Source organism: Narcine bancroftii, chromosome 13, assembly GCF_036971445.1.
Source record: "Narcine bancroftii isolate sNarBan1 chromosome 13, sNarBan1.hap1, whole genome shotgun sequence".
Taxonomy (NCBI): Eukaryota; Metazoa; Chordata; class Chondrichthyes; order Torpediniformes; family Narcinidae; genus Narcine; species Narcine bancroftii.
Window position 1 is genome coordinate 2,130,974 of NC_091481.1, and position 22,818 is coordinate 2,153,791.

At 41.2% G+C, this 22,818-nt stretch overlaps 1 protein-coding gene across 6 annotated transcripts in view; it reads left to right on the forward strand.

Moving 5' to 3' along the window:
* Positions 1–22,818, forward strand: part of frmd4a (FERM domain containing 4A) — a 371,653-nt gene that overhangs the window by 255,096 nt on the left and 93,739 nt on the right. The gene's annotated exons all lie outside the window — the stretch shown is intronic.

A 22,818-nucleotide genomic window follows, 5' to 3' on the forward strand; every position in this document is an offset into this window, starting at 1 on the left:
ATCAGATGCGTCTGAGTTCCAAAGCTACACGTCATATCACTCCACATACACATGCTAGAACTCTTGCTAAATATTTACCTCGACACTACCCATAAGTAATCCTGTAGCCATTAATGAATACCACACAATGTTTATTATTATATTACCTAAATAATACTTTAAAAAGTAAGTTGGGGGGATATGCGTAATATCGTATTTCTGTAAATCATTCCTTCCATAACCTGGGAACCCTTGACTTTGCAGTGGAGGTAATATCATAAAACATTCCAGCACACTACAGGCCCTTCTGCCCACAATGTTGTGCCAACTTCTACAAACCTACTCAACAACTTAACCTTCCAGACCTCACACCTGTAACCCTCTATTTTTATTTCAGCCTGACTAAATGCCTTTTCAATGTCCTTATTGTACCATCCTCCACCACCACCCCTAGCAATGCATCCCAGCCACCCACAACTCTGTGTTTTAAAAAAAACTTTCCCCTGACATCTCCCCTAAACTTTTCTCCCTTCGCTTTGTACAAATGTCCTCTGCTGTTTGGTACTCCCGCCCTGGGAAAAAGGTGCTGGCTGTCCACCCAATCTCTGCCTCTCAGAATCTTGTAGACCTCTAATAGACTCCTGGGGTGAAGGGTTTAACAGGGGCAATGACTGAGGAATTGCATCTGGAGCTTGGGTCACTGATGGTTCCGACTGAAAGCTGCAGTAGTGTTGGAAGCAAAGCCATGGACAGTGACTCTGGGGGGAGGGGGGATTTTTCTGGCTGTTAAGGGCACTGGGCAATTTCTACTGATGGCAAATCTTTTTCTGCTGTACAGTAGGGCTAAAGGAAATTTTATGTAATATTAAGTTTTTTGTTTTATTACATGACAATCAAGTAATCTTGAATCTAATTCAGAGCTGTGCTCAGTAGAGCTTAGATGATTAAATAGTGATCTTATTGATACATGTAAGTTTCTCATGGGCTTAAATAGGTGGAAACTCTCGTTGGGGGGAGGGGGGGTCCTACAACTAAGAGCCAGTCCCAGACACACCAGTGTAAATCTCTCAAATGGTTGCCTGGCTGCTTTCCGACTCTTGGACAGCTTTCTGTGGATATTCAGTGCCAGGAATGTTCCAGAAACATTGAGAACTCCACGTCAGGAAACACAATGTGGACTTCACTGCCAATTAGAACTCCGCTTGCAAGTGCACTGTTTTATTGTGTGACGTAGTCTAGCAGACCAGAGCATTTTATATTTTTTATTAAACAGGAAAGTCTGTAGTGATTGTAGTACAATATGCAATACACAGCATCAGTCGGAAGTAAAAGGTAACCAATATTTCGTGTCTGGGTCCTTTGGTGTTCTTCGGTCACCCTTTGCTTCCAATAGATGCTGAATGACCTACTGCATTTCTCCAGCACATTTGTGTATTGCATTTTACATTTCTCCTTTACTTTTACAACTTGTTAAACTAATTACAGACAATGAGAACCTTCAGAGTTCCAACCAAGGCTCTAATTTAGGAAATCTGGCAACCCATTGTATCCCAGTAAGCCCCCTGCAGAAAGCAGGAATGAGTGAGTAACTCATGGATTAAGGGAGGACCTATTGTCCAGGACATTGGGCGAAATTGCTGCATCCTTCCTCAGATCAGTATCAGGAGGTCTTTCCCATTGTCCTGGCAGAGCAGGCAACGTTCCGATTCATGGCCTCATCCACAAGACGCCACCTTTGACAATGCAGCATTCCCTCAGTGCGCAAGCACAGACTCACCTAAGTCTCTGAAGTGGAGCTTGAATTCACAATTTAAGAAGGTTGTGCACGGAGCAACTTCATGCATTGTTCTTGCCCAGTGTTTGCAGTTTAAATTTCTGATTCAAGGCATGAGGTAGATGAGCCAATGCACTGCCTGGCCAACTTGGGCTGGTTACATAGAACACAACAATGTTGTGCTGACCTATATGAACCTGCTTGGCATTATACCTCACACCTACTGCCCTCTTTCACTAACATCTTTGTTTGTCCCTCTTAAACCCTCCCATTGTCCCAGCCTCCACCACCACCCCTGGCATTGCATTGCAGGCACCCACCATTCTCTGTGTAAAATATTTGCCTTCAAATTCTCCCCTAAATTTTCCTCCCCTCATTGGTTTTCAAACTTTTTCTTTCCACTCACGTACCACCTTAAGTCATCCCTATGTCATAGGTGCTCTGAGATTATTAGGGGATGACTTAAGGTGGTACGTGAGTGAGGGGGGGGGGGGGAAGGTTGAGAACCACTGCTCTAGACTCAATTGTTATTTAGGCCATGTCTGTGAAGAGGGAAACAGAGTTGACGTTTCATATTGGAGACCCTTGGATCTGTCACCGATTCTGCCTGACTTGCTGAGAGTTACCGGCATTTTACTGTTATGAGTCTCCCATTTGTTATGTCCAATTCAACACAGTTGCTGTGTGTGGGATCTTTTGTTCTTTGAGTTTGTCATTTTTTTTTACATTTTTTATTTTTCACACCATAAACCACATTGACCATGATACATACATTTTCCTTTTCAAATATATACAGTGTCATTTTCTCCCCCCAACTCCCTCCTCCCATCCCACCCTCCCTACCTCCCCCACATCCATTTAAAGTACAAAATCTAAGATACATTAAACCAGTCAAACAATGTTGTCATTCAATAAAAATAAACAAGAAATTCCACTGAGTCAATTCTTTTCATTTCCTTCTCCTTTCGTTAATTTAGGTGGTAGATGTCCCCGGTAGGTTTTCTCTATTGTGTTTCATGTATGGCTCCCATATTTGTTCAAATATTTCAATATTATTTCTTAAACTATATGTTATTTTTTCTAATGGAATCCATTTTTTCATTTCTATATACCATTGTTGTATTCTCAAATTATCTTCCAATTTCCAGGTTGACATAATACATTTTTTTGCTACGGCTAGAGCTATCTTAACAAATCTTTTTTGTGCACCATCCAAATCAAGTCCAAATTCTTTGTTTTTTATGTTACTTAGAAGGAAGATCTCTGGGTTTTTTGGTATATTGTTTTCTGTAATTTTATTTAATATCTGGTTTAGATCTTCCCAAAATTTTTCTACTTTCTCACATGTCCACATTGCATGAATTGTTGTTCCCATTTCTTTTTTACAACGAAAACATCTGTCAGATACTGTTGAGTCCCATTTATTTAACTTTTGAGGTGTAATGTATAGCCTGTGTATCCAGTTATATTGTATCATACGTAACCTCGTATTTATTGCATTTCTCATCATTCCAGAACATAACTTCTCCCATGTTTCCTTTTTTATCTTTATATTTAAGTCTTGTTCCCATTTTTGTTTAGTTTTACCATTTGTTTCCTCGTTCTCCTTTTCTTGCAGTTTAATATACATATTTGTTATAAATCTTTTGATTATCATTGTATCTGTAATCACATATTCAAAGTTACTTCCCTCTGGTAACCTCAGACTGCTTCCTAATTTGTCCTTCAAGTAGAATCTCAATTGGTAATATGCCAGCACTGTATCTTGAGTTATATTGTATTTATCTTTCATTTGTTCAAAGGATAATAATCTATTTCCTGAAAAACAATTTTCTATTCTTTTGATCCCTTTTTTCTCCCATTCTCTAAAGGAAAGGTTATCTATTATAAAAGGGAGTAACTGATTTTGCGTCAGTATTAGTTTTGGTAGTTGGTAATTTGTTTTATTCCTTTCTACATGAATCTTCTTCCAAATGTTGAGCAGATGATGCAATACTGGAGAATTCCTACGTTGTACCAATTTTTCATCCCAATTATATAATATATGTTCAGGTATCTTCTCCCCTATTTTATCTAGTTCTAATCTAGTCCAATCTGGCTTTTCCCTTGTTTGATAAAAATCTGATAGGTATCTTAATTGTGCGGCTCTATAATAATTTTTAAAGTTTAGCAGTTGTAAGCCTCCTTGTTTATACCATTCTGTTAATTTATCTAGTGCTATCCTCGGTTTCCCCCCTTTCCATAAAAATTTCCTTATTATTTTCTTTAACTCCTTGAAGAATTTCTCTGTCAGGTGTATTGGGAATGCCTGAAATAGGTATAATATCCTTGGAAAAATGTTCATTTTAATACAGTTTATCCTTCCTATTAGTGTTAGTGGTAAATCTTTCCAATGCTCTAAATCGTCCTGTAATTTTTTCATTAGTGGATAATAATTGAGTTTATATAGTTGGCCGAGGTTTTTATTTATTTGTATACCTAGGTATCTTATTGCTTGCATTTGCCATCTGAATGGTGATTCCTTCTTAAATTTTGAGAAATCCGCATCATTCATAGGCATTGCTTCACTTTTATTTACGTTAATCTTGTAACCCGACACTTCTCCATATTCCTTCAATTTCTTATATAATTCTTTTATTGATAGTTCTGGTTCCTTTAAGTATACTATAACATCATCCGCAAATAAACTGATTTTATATTCCTTGTCTTTTATTTTTATCCCTTTTATATTATTTTCTGTTCTTATCAATTCTGCTAGTGGTTCTATAGCTAACGCGAACAATAAGGGTGATAGTGGGCATCCCTGCCTTGTTGATCTGCTTGTTAAATTGCTTTGATATATATCCATTTACTGTCACTTTCGCCAATGGCCCCTTTTATAATGCCTTAATCCAATTAATATACTTCTCTGGTAAACTGAATTTTTGCAATACTTTGAACAAATAATTCCATTCTACTCTGTCAAAGGCCTTCTCTGCGTCTAAAGCAACTGCTACTGTTGGTGCTTTACTCCCTTCTACTGCATGAATTAAGTTAATAAATTTACAAATATTGTCTGTTGTGCGTCTTTTTTTAATAAATCCAGTTTGGTCTAGATTTACCATTTTAGGTACATACTCTGCTAATCTGTTTGCTAATAGTTTAGCTATTATCTTATAATCTGTGTTAAGTAATGATATTAGTCTATATGACGCTGGTGCGAGTGGATCTTTCCCTTGCTTTAGTATTACTGTAATTATTGCTGTTTTACATGAATCTGGTAAGCTTTGTGTTTTATCAATCTGGTTGATTACTTCCAGGAGGGGAGGAATTAATAAATCTTTAAATGTTTTATAGAATTCTATTGGGAATCCATCCTCTCCTGGTGTTTTATTATTTGGTAATTTTTTTATTATCTCTTGTATTTCTACTATTTCAAATGGTTCTGTTAATTTATTTTGTTCCTCTATTTGTAATTTTGGTAGTTAAATTTTAGTTAAAAATTCATCTGTTTTGCCTTCTTTCCCTTCGTTTTCAGTTTGGTATAATTGTTCATAGAATTCTCTAAAGTTTTCCTTGATCTCCGTTGGATTATATGTGATTTGTTTGTCTTTTTTCCTTGATGCCAATACCATTTTCTTAGCTTGTTCTGTCTTAAGCTGCCATGCTAGAATTTTATGCGTTTTTTCCCCTAGTTCATAATATTTCTGTTTGTCTTCATTATGTTCTTCTCCACCTTATATGTTTGTAGTGTTTCATATTTTATTTTTTTATCTGCCAATTCTCTTCTTTTAGTTGTATCTTCCTTCATTGCTAATTCTCTTTCTATATTTACTATTTCCCTTTCCAACTGCTCTGTTTCCTGATTATAGTCCTTCTTCATCTTGGTTACATAACCTATTATTTGCCCTCTAATGAACGCTTTCATTGCATCCCATAGTATAAACTTATCTTTCACTGATTCCGTATTTATTTCAAAGTACATTTTAATTTGTCTTTCAATTAATTCTCTAAAATCCTGCCTTTTAAGTAGCATGGAGTTTAATCTCCATCTATACATTCTTGGAGGGATGTCCTCTAACTCTATTGTCAATATCAAGGGTGAATGATCCGATAATATTCTAGCTTTATATTCTGTTTTTCTTACTCTATCTTGCATACGAGCTGATAACAGAAATAGGTCTATTCTTGAGTATGTTTTATGTCTACCCGAATAATATGAATATTCCTTTTCCTTTGGGTGCTGTTTCCTCCATATATCCAAAAGTTGCATTTCTTGCATCGATTTAATTATAAATTTGGTTACTTTGTTCTTTCTGTTAATTTTTTTCCCAGTTTTATCCATATTTGAATCCAAATTAAGGTTGAAATCCCCTCCTATTAATATGTTCCCTTGCGTATCTGCTATCTTCAAAAAAATATCTTGCATAAACTTTTGATCTTCTTCGTTAGGTGAATATACATTGAGTAGATTCCAAAACTCCGAATATATCTGACATTTTATCATTACATATCTCCCTGCTGGATCTATTATTTCCTCTTCTATTTTAATTGGTACATTTTTACTGATTAATATAGCTACTCCTCTTGCTTTTGAATAAAATGACGCTGCTGTTACATGTCCTACCCAATCTCTCTTTAATTTCTTGTGCTCCAATTCAGTTAAATGTGTTTCTTGCACAAATGCTATATCAATTTTTTCTTTTTTCAGTAAATTTAGCAGTTTCTTCCTTTTGATTTGGTTATGTATTCCGTTAATATTTAAAGTCATATAGTTCAACGTAGCCATTTCATACGTTGTTTATCTTCCCTTTCCGTTTCTCCATCATCACCTTTCCTTCTTATCCATTTCTGCTTTCTTGTTTTGAACACTTTATAAGACAACATTTCTAAAACATCAAACATTTTCCTTATTCTCCTATTTAAAACTTCTTTAGCCCTTGTCGGACAACCACATCTCCCCTCTCCATTTGGATTAGCGAATTCACTCGCAAACGTCAACTGATTTTGCAGTGACCGTAACTCCTCCCCACCCAGCCCCCCCCCCCCCCCCCGGAAATGATTTCAATTTTTATATGTAACAAAGGTCACTCTTTTAATTCCCTCCTTATTCCCTCTATTCCCTTTCATTCCCTTATTAATTCTTATCTATACTCTATATATTTTCCTCTAAATACGGATACATTCATGTATACACACACATACTGTTAGGTCTGCTTTGTTCATGAATGAGTGAGACAAACACCAGACTGAGTCGAAATCAGGGTTCTTTGTTCTTTATTACCGGATTGTAACACTTGCGACTAACGATGTTAGCCGGAGAATGCATTCTGCCGTTATCAGCAAAATGGTGATTTTTTATACCCTTGGATACATGCTTAGAACATCATCATATCATTACTTGTCCAATGACTAAAACTGTTGCTATCCTTTCCCTGCTAGCTTCCTGTCTCTCAATCCATCAATGTCTCTCTTATCTTGTAAGTACAAGGATGCATTCTGTTACTCCTTAGTACTGGGTGACTCCTTCTCCGGTCCCATCTCATGATGTTTTACCTAACAGGAGTACAAGGACACCTCCCCTTCTTGTTACTGCCCTGTACAGGGTAACTCCCTACACATTCCCATCTCATGATGTTTTACCTTACAATACATGCACATCTATACATATGCACATATATGCACATACATATACCCATATATACACATACATATAGTTCGTGGTCATTTTTACTCTCATTACATGTCTTCATCTCTCTGTTTGTTTTGTAGTTGTTCTGCAAATTTTCGTGCTTCCTCTGGATCTGAGAATAGTCTGTTTTGTTGCCCTGGAATAACTATTTTAAGTACCGCTGGATACTTTAACATAAATTTATATCCTTTTTTCCATAAGATCATTTTTGCTGTATTGAACTCCTTCCTCTTCTTCAGGAGTTCAAAACTTATGTCTGCATAGAAAAAAAATTTTTGACCTTTGTATTCCAATGGCTTTTTGTCTTCTCTTATTTTCTTCATTGCTTTCTCCAATATATTTTCTCTTGTTGTATATCTTAAAAATTTTACTAAAATAGATCTTGGTTTTTGCTGCGGTTGTGGTTTCGGGGCTAATATTCTATGTGCCCTCTCTATTTCCATTTCTTCCTGTAATTCTGGTCTTCCTAGGACCCTGGGGATCCAATCTTTTATAAATTCTCTCATCTTCCTTAAGGCCCACTATCTTTATATTATTTCTTCTATTATAGTTTTCTATTATATCTATCTTCTGAGCTAACAGCTCATGTGCCTCTTTAACTTTTTTTATTAGATTCTTCTAATTTCTCTTTTAAGTCCTCTACTTCCATTTCTACGATTATTTCTCGTTCTTCCATATTTTCCACTCTTTTTCCTATCTCTGATATGACCATTTCTATTTTATTCATTTTTTCTTCTGCATTCTTAATTCTTCTTTTTATCTCATCAAATTCTTGTAATTGCCATTCTTTCACTGATTCCATATATTCTTTAAAAAAAGATACATCCATTGTCTTGCTTTTCTCTTCTTCTTCCACTTCTTTCTGTTCTTCTTCTTCTTCTTCCTCTGGGTTGACCATCTGTTGTTTCCTTGTTTTCTTTTTACCCTCTTCTTTCTTGTTCTCGTTATTGTCTCTGTTCTGCACCTGCTGCTGTGCTGCAGGTGTCTCTCTCAGCTGTGGAGATTGACTCTGCAGCTGTTCCCCCCTCCCGTCAGTGTGTTTTTTTTCATGCGCATCGCGCATGCGCAGTTGCGCACTTTTACTCAGCTCTGTGAGCCATTTTTGTCGTCCCGAGCCCGGGACTTCCACTGACCTGAGGGAGCGGGCTTCTCTCTCCGTGGCGGGCCTCCTCGGACAGGTAAGGCCTTCACTTTCTTCTTCCAACGTTCTTTCTTCTTCTCTTCTTTCCGTTGTTTTCGACTTTTCTCTCTTTGCTGCCATTTTCTTCTCACCTTTATTTTTACTTTGTTTTAAATTTTAATCTTGTCCCTTTGTGTTTTGTGCACTTTTTTTTAACTTTTCCGGAGAGGGCTGGAATTCCCTGACCGGCCACTACTCCATCACGTGACTCCCTATGTGTGGGATCTTGCTGTGGTTCTTGAAGGATGCCAGAGAACTTTGGTAAATGCAGAGGTCATGAAAGGGGTTACAGAAATTCAACTTCCCTAAAATAAATGAATGGTGGCGTGACATGGCAAGAAATCTGAAAAACAAAGGCACTGGCTGGTCTTGTCCTTGGAAAAGATTCCATTTAAATTCAAGGTTCAATGACAGTGAAGAAATTAAGTAGCAAAAGGCATCGAGCTCAAGGCCGTTTGACAAATTGCTTGTAAAAAGACTGTTTGGAACAAAAACCTCCAAGTTTAACCACATAAAACACTTCCCACTTTTAATTCAACACTGGAATGTAACTTGTCAACATTTCAAAATTCACCATTGAAGAGAGAGGAGGAACTAAGGTAAATAGAAACAAAAGTTCCTGTCAAGGTCATTTATTAACTAGCAGGCAAGGACAGAGTGCATGGGAACACCAGTTCCTGTACATTCCCCTCCACTTGCACCCCAGCACAGCCTCGATGTGCTTCACCATCGGTCCAAGTCCAGGACAGCAACAGGGAACACTGTCACCACACAGATTCAAGACTCCTTTGTTGTCATATAATAAAAGAGGAAATGCAATATGACACAAATTTTTCCTTGGTCTACTATAAGATGGACAAAGATTCGCTAACAGCAGAAATTGAAGAATGAGAAGCAAAAGAGATTCTGTGAGTGTCCATGGCTTCGTCTCCAGCACTCCCACAGCTGCACAACTTTTAGCCTAATCCATCAGCGCCCGAGCTCCAATCCGAACCTCTGACACAATCAAGAAGCCTTCAGTGCCCTCGGCACCTTCTCACATCCCGGTTCCAATACCCCCTTCAGTCAGCCTCGAGCAGGCAGTGGGGAATATAAAGTGTGGCTCATGCCTCACGAAGGGGGCGCCACTGACCAGTTTCTATTAAAGTCAGACAAGCCAGCCTCTAAGGAGCAGAATTTTTGGGCATTTGTTCATGTGCATCAACTTCGCTGCCATTAAGTGGTTCAAACTCTAGAGAAGTGACGTGTTGGTTACCATGGGAATAGGTGTCAATGCCACGATCTCCATGGAGATGGGACTCTGGCACACACCCAGGGGCCAAGGCCGCGAGCTCATCCATTAAAGCATGGATCTAGTGGTGAGGCCCGGCCATGTTGTTTGCTGACCCCCGCCTCGAGTGGCTCCGGGGGCCGATTATGTGGTGTTTAGCCTGAGTGAGCCCAAGTGTTTCGAGGAGCTGCTGAACTGTGAGGATAGGCTGCAGGAGCTCATCGTCCTATACTTCCTCAACATTACGCACGTCAAAGACTACCCGTCCATCCTGCTGGTCTTCAGGAGCAAGACACACCGAGCCGCCATGGATCAGCGCAGACCCTGTGATCTTGCTCTCCTGTGTAGAAAGAGGAGATACTGAAAAATCTGACATTGATCACATCACAGACCAATTTGCATCAGTGAAAGCAAGGAAGGTGCAGTTATAATTTTCATGTAGTGCTGTAATTTGTTAATTAAAAGAGTACAAACGACTTGTATTTTTGAGCTGATATTATGGTAAAGTTATGATGTTTGGACAGAGGCACAATTTCAGTGCTTGCCTTAGGCTCTATTTCTGGTAGATACATCCCTGCATGCAGGTGACCACTAGCATATCGATGTATCCACAAGCAGGTAATATTTTCTCTCTCTCTCTTTCTATCTCACTCACTCACTCACTCACTCACTCACTCACTCACTCACTCACTCACTCACTCACTCACTCACTCACTCACTCACTCACTCACTCACTCACCCACTCCCCCCACCCCCCCACCCATCCCCCCCCCTACACACACCCACCCACCACCCCCCCCTACACACACCCACCCACCACCCCCCCCTACACACACCCACCCACCACCCCCCCCTACACACACACACCACCCCTTTGTTGAAAGGTCAGACTCTCAACTTTCAAACTTTGGCAGCAGTGCTTACTTTGGTCCTGGAAGTGGGAATGTGTCATCTGTGGCGGATGATTGCTACTCTGGGATTAAGAGCACAGAGTAACCTTCACCTACAAGATTGGTGCACAGATGGTGCAGAGTACAGGGCTGCCATTGATTCCATGCTTTCCTTCTCATTACCACTGACTTTAATCATGGAAAACCCAATATCCTGTTTCCTGCATTCATAAAAATCCCTAATTGAGCAGTTTTCCAATTATTATATTCTGAGAAATTCAATCCAGATAAATATATGCCTTGGTTATATCAGATTGTCCGGAAGCCCTTGCTACCTGTCGAGCCAGTGACAATTGTTTCCTCGATGTTTAAGGGGAAGGAACCATTTTAAATGATGCTGTGTGCGATTTGAAACACAGTGGCTAAAATAAATCTCTTGAAAGAAATTTCCTGGTTTGGAATATCAGGACTGCAGAGTCTTAACCCTTTGGACCCCAGTCTCTGTTCTCCGCGACTACTGACATGCGCACATACTCCAAGCCCCTGTATTCCAGGACTGGTTTTTTTTATACCCAACTGTCAGTATTCGCCAAGGTGATACTGTGGATTCACCTCCTCGATCCTGGGTCGGGTTAGATCCCACACAGTGTCCAAGATGCCTTCAATGTCACAACACAGAGATAGGCCCTTTGTACTGATGTTCGTGCTGCAGTTTATGCATGGAGCCGGTCCAAAGTATATATTATGAAAGGTTAAAAATAGCCAGAATTAAAGGGTGAGATTAGAAGGCTAAACCTAAAAATTGAATATCTGTCAAGTGAAGTTTGTTCAAATTGCTTTAGCAATAGATAGAAAATGTATTGCTATAACTTGGAAATCTGATATAGATTTGACAATGGGGAGATGGCCTGTGGAAGTTTGGAGTTGTATACTACTTGAGAAAAGTACTTGTAATTCAAGGGATAAAGATCATATTTGGAAAACTGGGTATGAATATTTGAATGAATCTCTGAAATCCCTTTTCTCTTAAAGGTCTCTGTATATTAGAAGAAATCTTGTAGAAAGGAGGGTCTCATGTCCCATTCTTTATCGTTTGCTTTGTAGAGGGTTGGGGGGCAGTTGGGAGGTTCATTTCCTTTTCTTGTATATTCCACATATATTTGAAATGGACTTGTATTACTGTAAAATTTGTGGTTTTAAATTTATAAATAAAATTTATATTTATAAAAAAGGCCAGAGTCCAAAGGGTTACGAGCACATTAGTTCTGAATTAGGTACATTGAGTTGACTGTGTTCTGTTGGTGCATTATTTAGTTCTGGGCACTTTATGTAATGAACTGCTGGAGGAGCTCAGCAGTCGACCACTCTTTCTCCCACCTCTGCTCGACTCATAGAGCTCCTCCAGTAGGAAATGGGGCTGCTGTGAGCCAGCAAAGACTCAATGGGCCAAAAAGACCTCCTTCCCTGCCATAAAGGATGGGATCTACACCCAGAGTAAAATGGAAGAATGGCCACTCACTGTGAATTAAATAAATCTGGAATGAATTTTAGCTTGTGTGATGGTGACTGAGTGAAGTAAGTCTGTCATAAAACCACCTGGTTGAAGTTCTTCTATTGTGACACATGCCCAAGATGCAGTGGTAGTGGTGGTTTTGTGAGCAATCCAGTGGTCAGCTCATACATAATATAACATAGACAATTTTCAGAAGTGCAGACTTAGAGAGAGATCGGCTGGTATGGACCTTGCCCGGCATCCCTTACAGTCAGGGAAAGAGAAACAAAAGAGAGTACCCTCAGAGTCACTGTGTGTCTGGCGATTCACCTCCGCAGCCGCACAGACTCCTGTTCGATCTGTCAGCCACCCGAACTCCAGACCCAAACCTCCGACACGATAAGGAAGCCTTCAGCACCCGAAGCCCTTCGGGAGCCCTCCTTGCCCACAGCACCCTCTCAAATCCCACTTCTGATAACTCATTCCCGTGAGCCAGTTTCCAGCAGCCCGTGTGGGTCCCTCAGCCCAACTAAGATGAAAATAAATTTCTTAGAACTTTTTGGAATTCCACTAAAAATATTTGGAAATCTCTGCCTGAGACACCCGTGAGGATTCGGTTACTGAGTATATTGAAGACTTAGATCAACAGTTTTTTGGGTAGTGAGGGAATCGAGGGATTATGGGGGTTATTGCCACTGAGGTGAAAGATTAGCCAGGCTCTTATGAATGGTAGGACAGGCAAGAGGGGCAGAACTGCCTGATGCTGCATCTTCTCTTGTGATGTTCTTAATGCTGGATGTTTAGAGGTGGTTCAGTGAAGATGTGTTTAATTATCCTCTGCTGGTAATTGTCAGCTCCAAAGAGTCACTATTTAAATATGGCAACTGTTAAATGAAATATTACATCATTAAAATTGTAACTAAATACAAAGCATTATTATATTAATAAGATGTGAAGTTATCTACAAGAGCCACTTTCCATCTACTGAGGAACTTTCCTCTAGGTAAGAGATGTAGTGGGGATCTGAGGGGGACTTCTTCCCCCAGAGGGTGATGGGTGCCTGGAACACATGGCCTGTGGGAGTCATGGACGTAGAGTCCCAGGCAGCATTTAAGAAATGTCTAGATGAGCTCTTGAGGTGTAGAAGGCTCCTGACCAGGTACTGGAAGATGGTATTAATATGAAGAGGTGGCCTTGAGTTAGCATGGACATGGTGGGCCAAATGGCCTTGCCCGGGCTGTATAACAGTTGAATCTATGGTAGTGGAGGTTATAAATGGTTATTACGTTTAAGATTCTAAATGGTTCAGTGCTATAGTCCTTGCTGGGTTGGAATTCGACAAACTCAAATAATAAACACCTTGGAATGGGTTGAAATCTTTGAACTAAATTCCATTGAACAAGAACCAAGGCAGACACATAACCTAGCCTTTCATCATTACTTCATTAAAGAAAATAAATAATGTCCTTTGCTTGCATTTGATTTGAAACATGTGTCCAAAGTTAGGACACTGAAGGGGGACAGACCACAGGTCTTGCAAACAACCCTGGCTGATCTCTGTATTCCCACCCACCTCCTCAGAACCATTTGCCTCTGACCAAATCATCCATTTCCCTCTCCTTCACATGAAAATTTTCCAAATGTCTGTCTGTGGCCTCATGTACTGCCAAAACCAGGACTACCTGGGTCCTCTCCAACCAGACGGCATTAACATCTTCAGTCTCTGCTAACCCACTCCCTGTTCTCTCTCCTTTCCTCCAGCTCTCCACCCCTTCCCCCTCAATTCACAGAGCCAACCCCCCTCCCCCTGTATGCTGCTCCCTCCCTTATCCACCTCCTGCCTGTGGGCCCGTGCTCCTCCCTCCTCACCATTTTGTTCGGGTGCTTGCCCACATATTGCTCATCCCTTGATGAAGGGCTCGAGCCTGAAACGTTGGTCATCTATCTATCTTGGCTCTATAAAGTTCACTATGTGACCTGCTGAGTTTTTCCAGCTTTGTGTTTTTACAAATCTCTGCTGCCTCATCTTGGACTTAAAATAATGTCTTTTTATTGTTCAAAGTGAGCCTTGGCTGGAGAGTCTCCCTCAGGAGGAAGCCTCCTCTCCACAACCACCCTCAGGATCTTGTACAACTACTTTATACTAATACAAAGTATGATTTGAATTTATTTACATTTTTTAGATGTAGTATTCCATTTATTTGGTTGGTTAAAGGAGATGTTTTTGAAGTAACGATTATAGTTTTGCCAATTCTCCACCATAACTCATTCCAGGCTGTTAATGCAGTTTCTGCTTTAGTCATTAATATTTCAGTTTGCAGGAAAGCAGTTCCATTTAATAGTATCTGACATGCCAGAAACTTGTGCCTCACTTCTACCTGTTGCCCTGAAGTATTTCCAGGAATGGGTGGTATTTCCGTGGACAAAATATAACAGGAATGACAGTCATATTTTCCCCAGAGTCATTCCATTTCCAAGTCTAGTGATATACCACAAAAGGTTAGTCTTCAGGTGCTGCAGGTCATCAAGGAGGCTAATGGGATGTGGCCCTTCATTGCTGGAGGAATTCAATTCAAGAGCAGGGAGGTTCTGCTAATCTGCACATGTGCTGGTGAGGCTACCCCTGGAGAACTGGGTGCAGTTCTGGTCTCCTCACTGGAGAAAGGATAGAGTGGCTTTGGAGGCAGTGCAGAGGGGGTTCACAGGTGGATTCCATGGATGAGGGGCTAGCTTATGAGGAGAGATTGGAGTCGCTTGGGACTGTACTCAGTGTAGTTTGACTCAGTGTATGTGACGGGATCTCATATAAAATTCTGAGAGGAAAAGGGGAGGTTGTTTCCACTGACATGTGAGACTAGAACCAGGGGTCACTGACTCAAGATGTGGAAGAATTGATTTAAGAAAGAGGTGAGAAGGAACTACTACTCCCAGATAGTAGTGAATCTGGAATTCTCTGTCCAGAGAAACTAGGCACTGCCTCACTAAATGCATTTAAGACACAGTTGGATTGTAGGGGGATTAAGGGTGAAGCATTGACCCAGATCACTAACTGGGTTTGAAACAGTTCACCCTTGTTTATATCCCTGTTGTTTGGTTGAGAACTCACAGTTCCTAACCTCTTCTGGAACCTGCCCTTTGAATACCCGTGTGGGGAGTAGAGAGTGATGTCCGTCCAGCCGAATCTCCCACACCACAACTTAAATCTAATGCAATGAACCCTGATTTCTTTCATTTTACGTAACCCCATCTGATTCCACTCTTCCCATCTCTTTTTTACCTGTACCTTTTTCTCTCTCTAGTTTTCCTTTCCCCACAACCCTCCTAATGGTTCTCCCTCCACCCATCTCCACCTTATGTCCTCCCCCAGCTCTTTCCTCCTATATTTTGCCTATTCTAACTTAGTCTTGATAAAAGGTTCACATCCAAAATCTTAACTGACCATTTCTACGCCTGGATGCATCCTAACCTGCTGGGTTCCTCCAGCAATTCTTTGCTCAAGATTCCAACAAGAGCGGCTTTTAGAGCCATAGAACATTACAGCACAGAAACAGGCCCTTTAGTCTGTGTCAAACTATTATTCTGCCTGGTCCCTCTGACCTGCACCCAGTCCACAGCCCTCCATACCCTCCCCTCAAATTCTTCTTCAATGTTAAAATTGAACCCACATTCACCACTTGGCAGCTGGCAGCTTGTTCCACGCTCCCAATACTTTGTGTGTGAAGAAGTTCCCCCGAATGTTCCCCTTAACCCATGTCCCCTTGTTTGTATCTCACCTACCCTCAGTGGGAAAAGCCTGATTGCATTTACTCTGTCTGCCCCCCTGATCATTTTAAAAACCTCTTTCAAATCTCCCCCTCATTCTTCTATGCTCCAGGGAATAAAGTCTTAACCTGTTTATCCTTTGGCTGTCTTCTTTTTTACTTCTGAATGATCCTTTGTTAAAACCACAATGAGGTAGGAGGTCATTTAACACCCTGCTTCAAAGATCATAGTTCCCATTGCAACCTACTACAGCCTACTGAAATTCTCTATATAAGGTTCAGCTGTTCATTTGGACAAAGTTGAAATTGGAAAATACGTTGTTTAAAAAAAAGTGTGCTGGGCATTATTTAAAGGTTCTTTTCACAAAGTGTACAGGTCAGGATACTCTGAGTCGCTACAGAATCTCATTTTAAAAAATAAAGCAACATTCGGTTAGTTAAATGTCAAACTAATGTGTCTCTATTAGGAATTGTGTCAATGCTTGTATAAAATGTCCTGTAACAAAATGTGTATTTGATACAATGTAGACATTTTAACAAGCTGTAGCAGAAACCTCTTGGCGTTTCCTTAATATAAGTAGCTTTTTAGAGGGATCAGTGTTCTTTAGTGATCACAGATGTATAAGAGATTGCAGATGCTGAAATCTGGAGCAAAAATACAAACTGCTGGGGGGAGGGGGGATTCATTGTTCAGATTTATTGTCAGAACATACATGACATCACATGCAACTCTGAGATTCTTTTTCCTGCGGACCAGGCAGAATTGCCACTTATTGGTAGTGCAACAAACAGCTGCACAATGTACACCTGTAAACAGACTGTGCAATACAGAGAGAATTTAAAAAATCACTAATGTGCTAAGTAAGTGTCCTTAAATAAGTTCCTGATTGAGTTTGTCATTGAGGAGTTTGATGGTGGAGGGGGAGCAGCTGTTCCTGAACCTGGTGGTGTGAGTCTTGTGGCACCGAGACCTTTTTCCTGATGGCAGCAGCGAGTGCTGAGTGGGGTGGATCCTTGGATGATGGCTGCTACTCTGCGATGACAGTGTTTCCCTGTAGATGTTCTGGATGGTGGGGAGGGTTATGCCTGTGATGTCCTGGGCTGTGACCACTACCTTATGTAGGGCTTTTCACTCAGGGGTATTGATGCCCCATACCAGATTGTGATGCAGTTGGTCAGCTCACTTTCAACCACACCTCTGTAGAAATTTGCCAGGGTTTCTGATGTTGTACCAAACCTCCGCAAGCTCCTGAGGAAGTAGAGATCCTGGTATGATTTCTTCACAATGCCTTTTGTGTGTTAGGTCCAAGAAAGATCCTCCAAGATCGTGTCTCTCAAGAACTTGCTCACCCTCTCCACATCTTGTACACATCAAGCAGAACTTCCTGCAAGCAACGAAATACATTTTCTTTTAATCATTTATTTTCTGGACCCTGGAATCACTGGGCATCCCACTGTTTATTGCCCACCAAGTACCTTACTGTGCCTCTTCCGGGGGCAGATTGAAAAAGCAATCAGATTAGTGGGTCACAGAGGTAGACCAGAGAAAGGTGGCACGTGAAAGGGGTTCGTTGGAGCCCAGGCATCAGGACCAGCCTGTTGAATCCTTCAGAGCAGCCAGATGAATCCTCGTGGTCACAGGGAGAACAAGTAAGCTCTGGACAGCACTGGAGATCAGGATTAAATCTGGATCTCCAGCATTGTGAGGGAGCCACTATCCCAGGAATTTAATTGCTCCTGTTTCTTTCACGTTACATACTTGACCTTAACTTTTCCTTTTGACCACAGTGAAAACTCATTGGCAGGAGACAGTGGTGTTAATTTCCTCCCATCTGATGGTCCTCTGTTTATCCAAGGTTAGCATTTCCTGTCCAAGATTCATCCAGTATCTTAGAACTGGCACGGGATTGAAAAGGGGATGCAGGTGGAATCTTTATTTTTATTTTTATTTTTTAATTTTTTATTTTTCACACTATAAACCATATTGATCAAGATACATACATTTTCCTTCTTAAATATATACAGTGTCGTTTTCTCCCCCCCCCTTCCCTCCTCCCTCCCTACCTCCCCTCCCATTTATTTAAAGTACAGAATCTAAGATACGTTAAACCCGTCAAACAATGTTGTCACTCAATAAAAATAAACAAGAAATTCCACTGAGTCAGTTCTTTTCATTCTCTTTTCCTTCTGTCATTTTAGGTGGTAGATGTCCCCGGTAGGTTTTCTCTATTGTGTTTCATTTATGGCTCCCATATTTGTTCAAATATTGTAATGTTATTTCTTAAATTATATGTTATTTTTTCTAATGGAATACATTTATTCATTTCTATATACCATTGTTGTCTCCCTTCTTTGGCTTGGCTTTGTGGATGAAGATTTATGGAGGGGGTAAATGTCCACGTCAGCTGCAGGCTCATTTGTGGCTGACAAGTCTGATGCGGGACAGGCAGACACGGTTGCAGCGGTTGCAAGGGAAAATTGATGGGTTGGGGTTGGGTGTTGGGTTTTGCCTCCTTTGTCTTTTGTCAGTGAGGTGGGCTCTGCGGTCTTCTTCAAAGGAGGTTGCTGCCCGCCGAACTGTGAGGCGCCAAGATGTACGGTTTGAGGCGATATCAGCCCACTGGCGGTGGTCAATGTGGCAGGCACCAAGAGATTTCTTTAGGCAGTCCTTGTACCTCTTCTTTGGTGCACCTCTGTCACGGTGGCCAGTGGAGAGCTCGCCATAGAACACGATCTTGGGAAGGCGATGGTCCTCCATTCTGGAGACGTGACCCACCCAGCGCAGCTGGATCTTCAGCAGCGTGGACTCGATGCTGTCGGCCTATGCCATCTCGAGTACTTCGATGTTAGGGATGAAGTTGCTCCAATGAATGTTGAGGATGGAGCGGAGACAACGCTGGTGGAAGCATTCTAGGAGCCGTAGGTGATGCCGGTAGAGGACCCATGATTCGGAGCCGAACAGGAGTGTGGGTATGACAACGGCTCTGTATACGCTAATCTTTGTGAGGTTTTTCAGTTGGTTGTTTTTCCAGACTCTTTTGTGTAGTCTTCCAAAGGCGCTATTTGCCTTGGCGAGTCTGTTGCCTATCTCGTTGTCGATCCTTGCATCTGATGAAATGGTGCAGCCGAGATAGGTAAACTGGTTGACTGTTTTGAGTTTTGTGTGCCCGATGGAGATGTGGGGGGGCTGGTAGTCATGGTGGGGAGCTGGCTGATGGAGGACCTCAGTTTTCTTCAGGCTGACTTCCAGGCCAAACATTTTGGCAGTTTCTGCAAAACAGGACGTCAAGCACTGAAGAGCTGGCTCTGAATGGGCAACTAAAGCGGCATCGTCTGCAAAGAGTAGTTCACGGACAAGTTTCTCTTATGTCTTGGTGTGAGCTTGCAGGCGCCTCAGATTGAAGAGACTGCCATCCGTGCGGTACCGAATGTAAACAGCGTCTTCATTGTTGAGGTCTTTCATGGCTTGGTTCAGCATCATGCTGAAGAAGATTGAAAAGAGGGTTGGTGCGAGAACACAGCCTTGCTTCACGCCATTGTTAATGGAGAAGGGTTCAGTGAGCTCATTGCTGTATCTGACCCGACCTTGTTGGTTTTCGTGCAGTTGGATAACCATGTTGAGGAACTTTTGGGGGCATCCGATGCACTCTAGTATTTGCCAAAGCCCTTTCCTGCTCACGGTGTCGAAGGCTTTGGTGAGGTCAACAAAGGTGATGTAGAGTCCTTTGTTTTGTTCTCTGCGCTTTTCTTTGTGCTGTCTGAGGGCAAAGACCATGTCAGTAGTTCCTCTGTTTGCGCGAAAGCCGCACTGTGTCCTTTGTTTTGTTCTCTGCACTTTTCTTGGAGCTGTCTGAGGGCAAAGACCATGTCAGTAGTTCCTCTGTTTGCGCGAAAGCCGCACTGTGATTCTGGGAGAATATTCTCGGCGACACTAGGTATTATTCTATTTAGGAGAATCCTAGCGAAGATTTTGCCTGCAATGGAGAGCAGCGTGATTCCCCTGTAGTTTGAGCAGTCTGATTTCTCGCCTTTGTTTTTGTACAGGGTGATGATGGTGGCATCACGAAGGTCCTGAGGCAGTTTTCCTTGGTCCCAACAAAGCTTGAAAAAACTCATGCAATTTGATATGCAGAGTTTTGCCGTCAGCCTTCCAGACCTCTGGGGGGATTCCATCCATACCTGCTGCTTTGCCACTTTTCAGTTGTTCAATTGCCTTATATGTCTCATCCCGGTTAGGACCTCATCCAGCTCTAGCCTTAGGGGCTGTTGAGGGAGCTGGAGCAGAGCGGAATCTTGGACTGAGCGGTTGGCACTGAAAAGAGATTGGAAGTGTTCTGACCATCGATTGAGGATGGAGATCTTGTCGCTGAGGAGGACTTTGCTGTCTGAGCTGCGCAGCGGGCTTTGGACTTGGGGTGAGGGGCCGTACACAGCCTTTAGAGCCTCGTAAAAACCTCTGAGGTCGCCAATGTCCGCGCTGAGCTGGGTTCGCTTGGCGAGGCTAGTCCACCACTCATTTTGGATCTCCCGGAGTTTGCGCTGAAGATGGCTGCATGCGCGACGGAAGGCTTGTTTCTTCTCTGGACAGGACGGCTTTGTAAGGTGAGCCTGGTGGGCAGCTCGCTTCTTTGCCAGCAGCTCCTGGATTTCCTGGCTGTTATCGTCGAACCAGTCCTTGTTTTTCCTGGTTATCTTCTAATTTCCAGGCTGATATAATACATTTTTTTGCTACAGCTAGGGCTATCCTAACAAATCTTTTTTGTGCTCCATCCAACTCGAGTCCAAACTCTTTGTTTTTTATGTTACTTAGGAGGAAGATCTCTGGGTTTTTTGGTATATAGCTTTTTGTGATTTTATTTAATATCTGGTTTAGATCTTCCCAAAATTTTTTCACTTTCTCACATGTCCAGATTGCATGAATTGTTGTTCCCGTTTCCTTTTTACAGCGAAAACATCTGTCAGATACTGTTGGGTCCCATTTATTTAACTTTTGAGGTGTAATGTATAGCCTGTGTATCCAGTTAGATTGTATCATACGTAACCTCATATTTATTGTATTTCTCATAGTTCCAGAGCATAACTTCTCCCATGCTTCCTTCTTTATCTTTATGTCTAGATCTTGTTCCCATTTTTGTTTAGTTTTACCATTTGTTTCCTCATTCTCCTTTTCTTGTAGTTTAATATACATGTTTGTTACAAATTTTTTGATTATCATTGTATCTGTAATCACATATTCAAAATTACTTCCCTCTGGTAACCTCAGACTGCTTCCCAATTTGTCCTTCAAGTAGGATTTCAGTTGGTAGTATGCCAACACTGTATCGTGAGTTATATTATATTTATCTTTCATTTGTTCAAAGGATAATAATTTATTTCCCGAAAAACAATTTTCTATTCTTTTGATCCCTTTTTTCTCCCATTCTCTAAAGGAAAGGTTATCTATTATAAAAGGGAGTAACTGATTTTGCGTCAGTATTAGTTTTGGTAATTGGTAATTTGTTTTATTCCTTTCTACATGAATCTTCTTCCAAATATTGAGCAGATAATGTAATACTGGAGAATTCCTACGTTGTACCAATTTTTCATCCCAATTATATAATATATGTTCAGGTATCTTCTCCCCTATTTTATCTAGTTCTAATCTAGTCCAATCTGGCTTTTCCCTTGTTTGATAAAAATCTGATAGGTATCTTAATTGTGCGGCTCTATAATAATTTTTAAAGTTTGGTAGTTGTAAGCCTCCTTGTTTATACCATTCTGTTAATTTATCTAGTGCTATCCTCGGTTTCCCCCCCTTTCCATAAAAATTTCCTTATTATTTTCTTTAACTCCTTGAAGAATTTCTCTGTTAAGCGTATTGGTAATGTCTGAAATAGGTATTGTATCCTTGGGAAAATGTTCATTTTACAGGTGGAATCTTTATGATGCAGAGATTTGTTCTGATCTGGAATTCACAAGTTACAGGTGTCAGAAACAAAGGTTGAAAATGGGAATTGGGTGGGCATTGCAGGGGCAGTAACATGCAGGGTTTCAGGGGCTTGTGGGAGGCTGTTGAGATTGCTCTGGTGAGAGCTGGTATTCACTCTGAGCTGTTATTCCGTTATTCTACAAACACCTCGAAAGCTCCTTGGAGAACTTTATTATCTTAAAAGTGCAGTATAAATGAAGCTTTTGGACCTGGCCAGGAACTGTTCATGAATTCAGAGTTTTAGAATAGTTTCTCCTGAATCCCTGGGTTTAACAGTACCTTACCAGTGCACAGAGGCAGCAGCCTGGGGCTTAAACCAACTGTCTTCACATTGAATTTATAAGCATCTTGAGTGGGCGAAGACCTGATTATATTTCAGTCTGTAACACTGTTTAAAACAACAGCCAGAATCCAGGGCTGCTGCATTTCAGTGGAGCCTTGATCGGGTTTCACCTCACATAATGTATCAATTATTCTGAAAGTTCAGCAGTGGTGAATATGATGTGGAATATATTGTCCGTCAGTCAGCACAGGCTGCAGGCTGGACAGCCTAAAACAGAAGCTGCGATGGGAAAATGGTTCCAAAGTTACGTGCACAACCACGAGGCACTCTGAGCTCCATAAATCTAGGCTTGTTTTCACAGAGCCACAGGATGTAAAGAAACCATGGATTTGTAAATTGGCTCATTGGTGCCCAGACAAGGCCTGCATTGTGCTTGCAAACAATTGTGGTTTCACAGCATCAGGGACTCAGTGCCCATGTCTGCAGACACCGTGATTGAAGTGAAAACATGACGCTGTAGAAACTCAGCAGATGCAGAACCAACATTTCC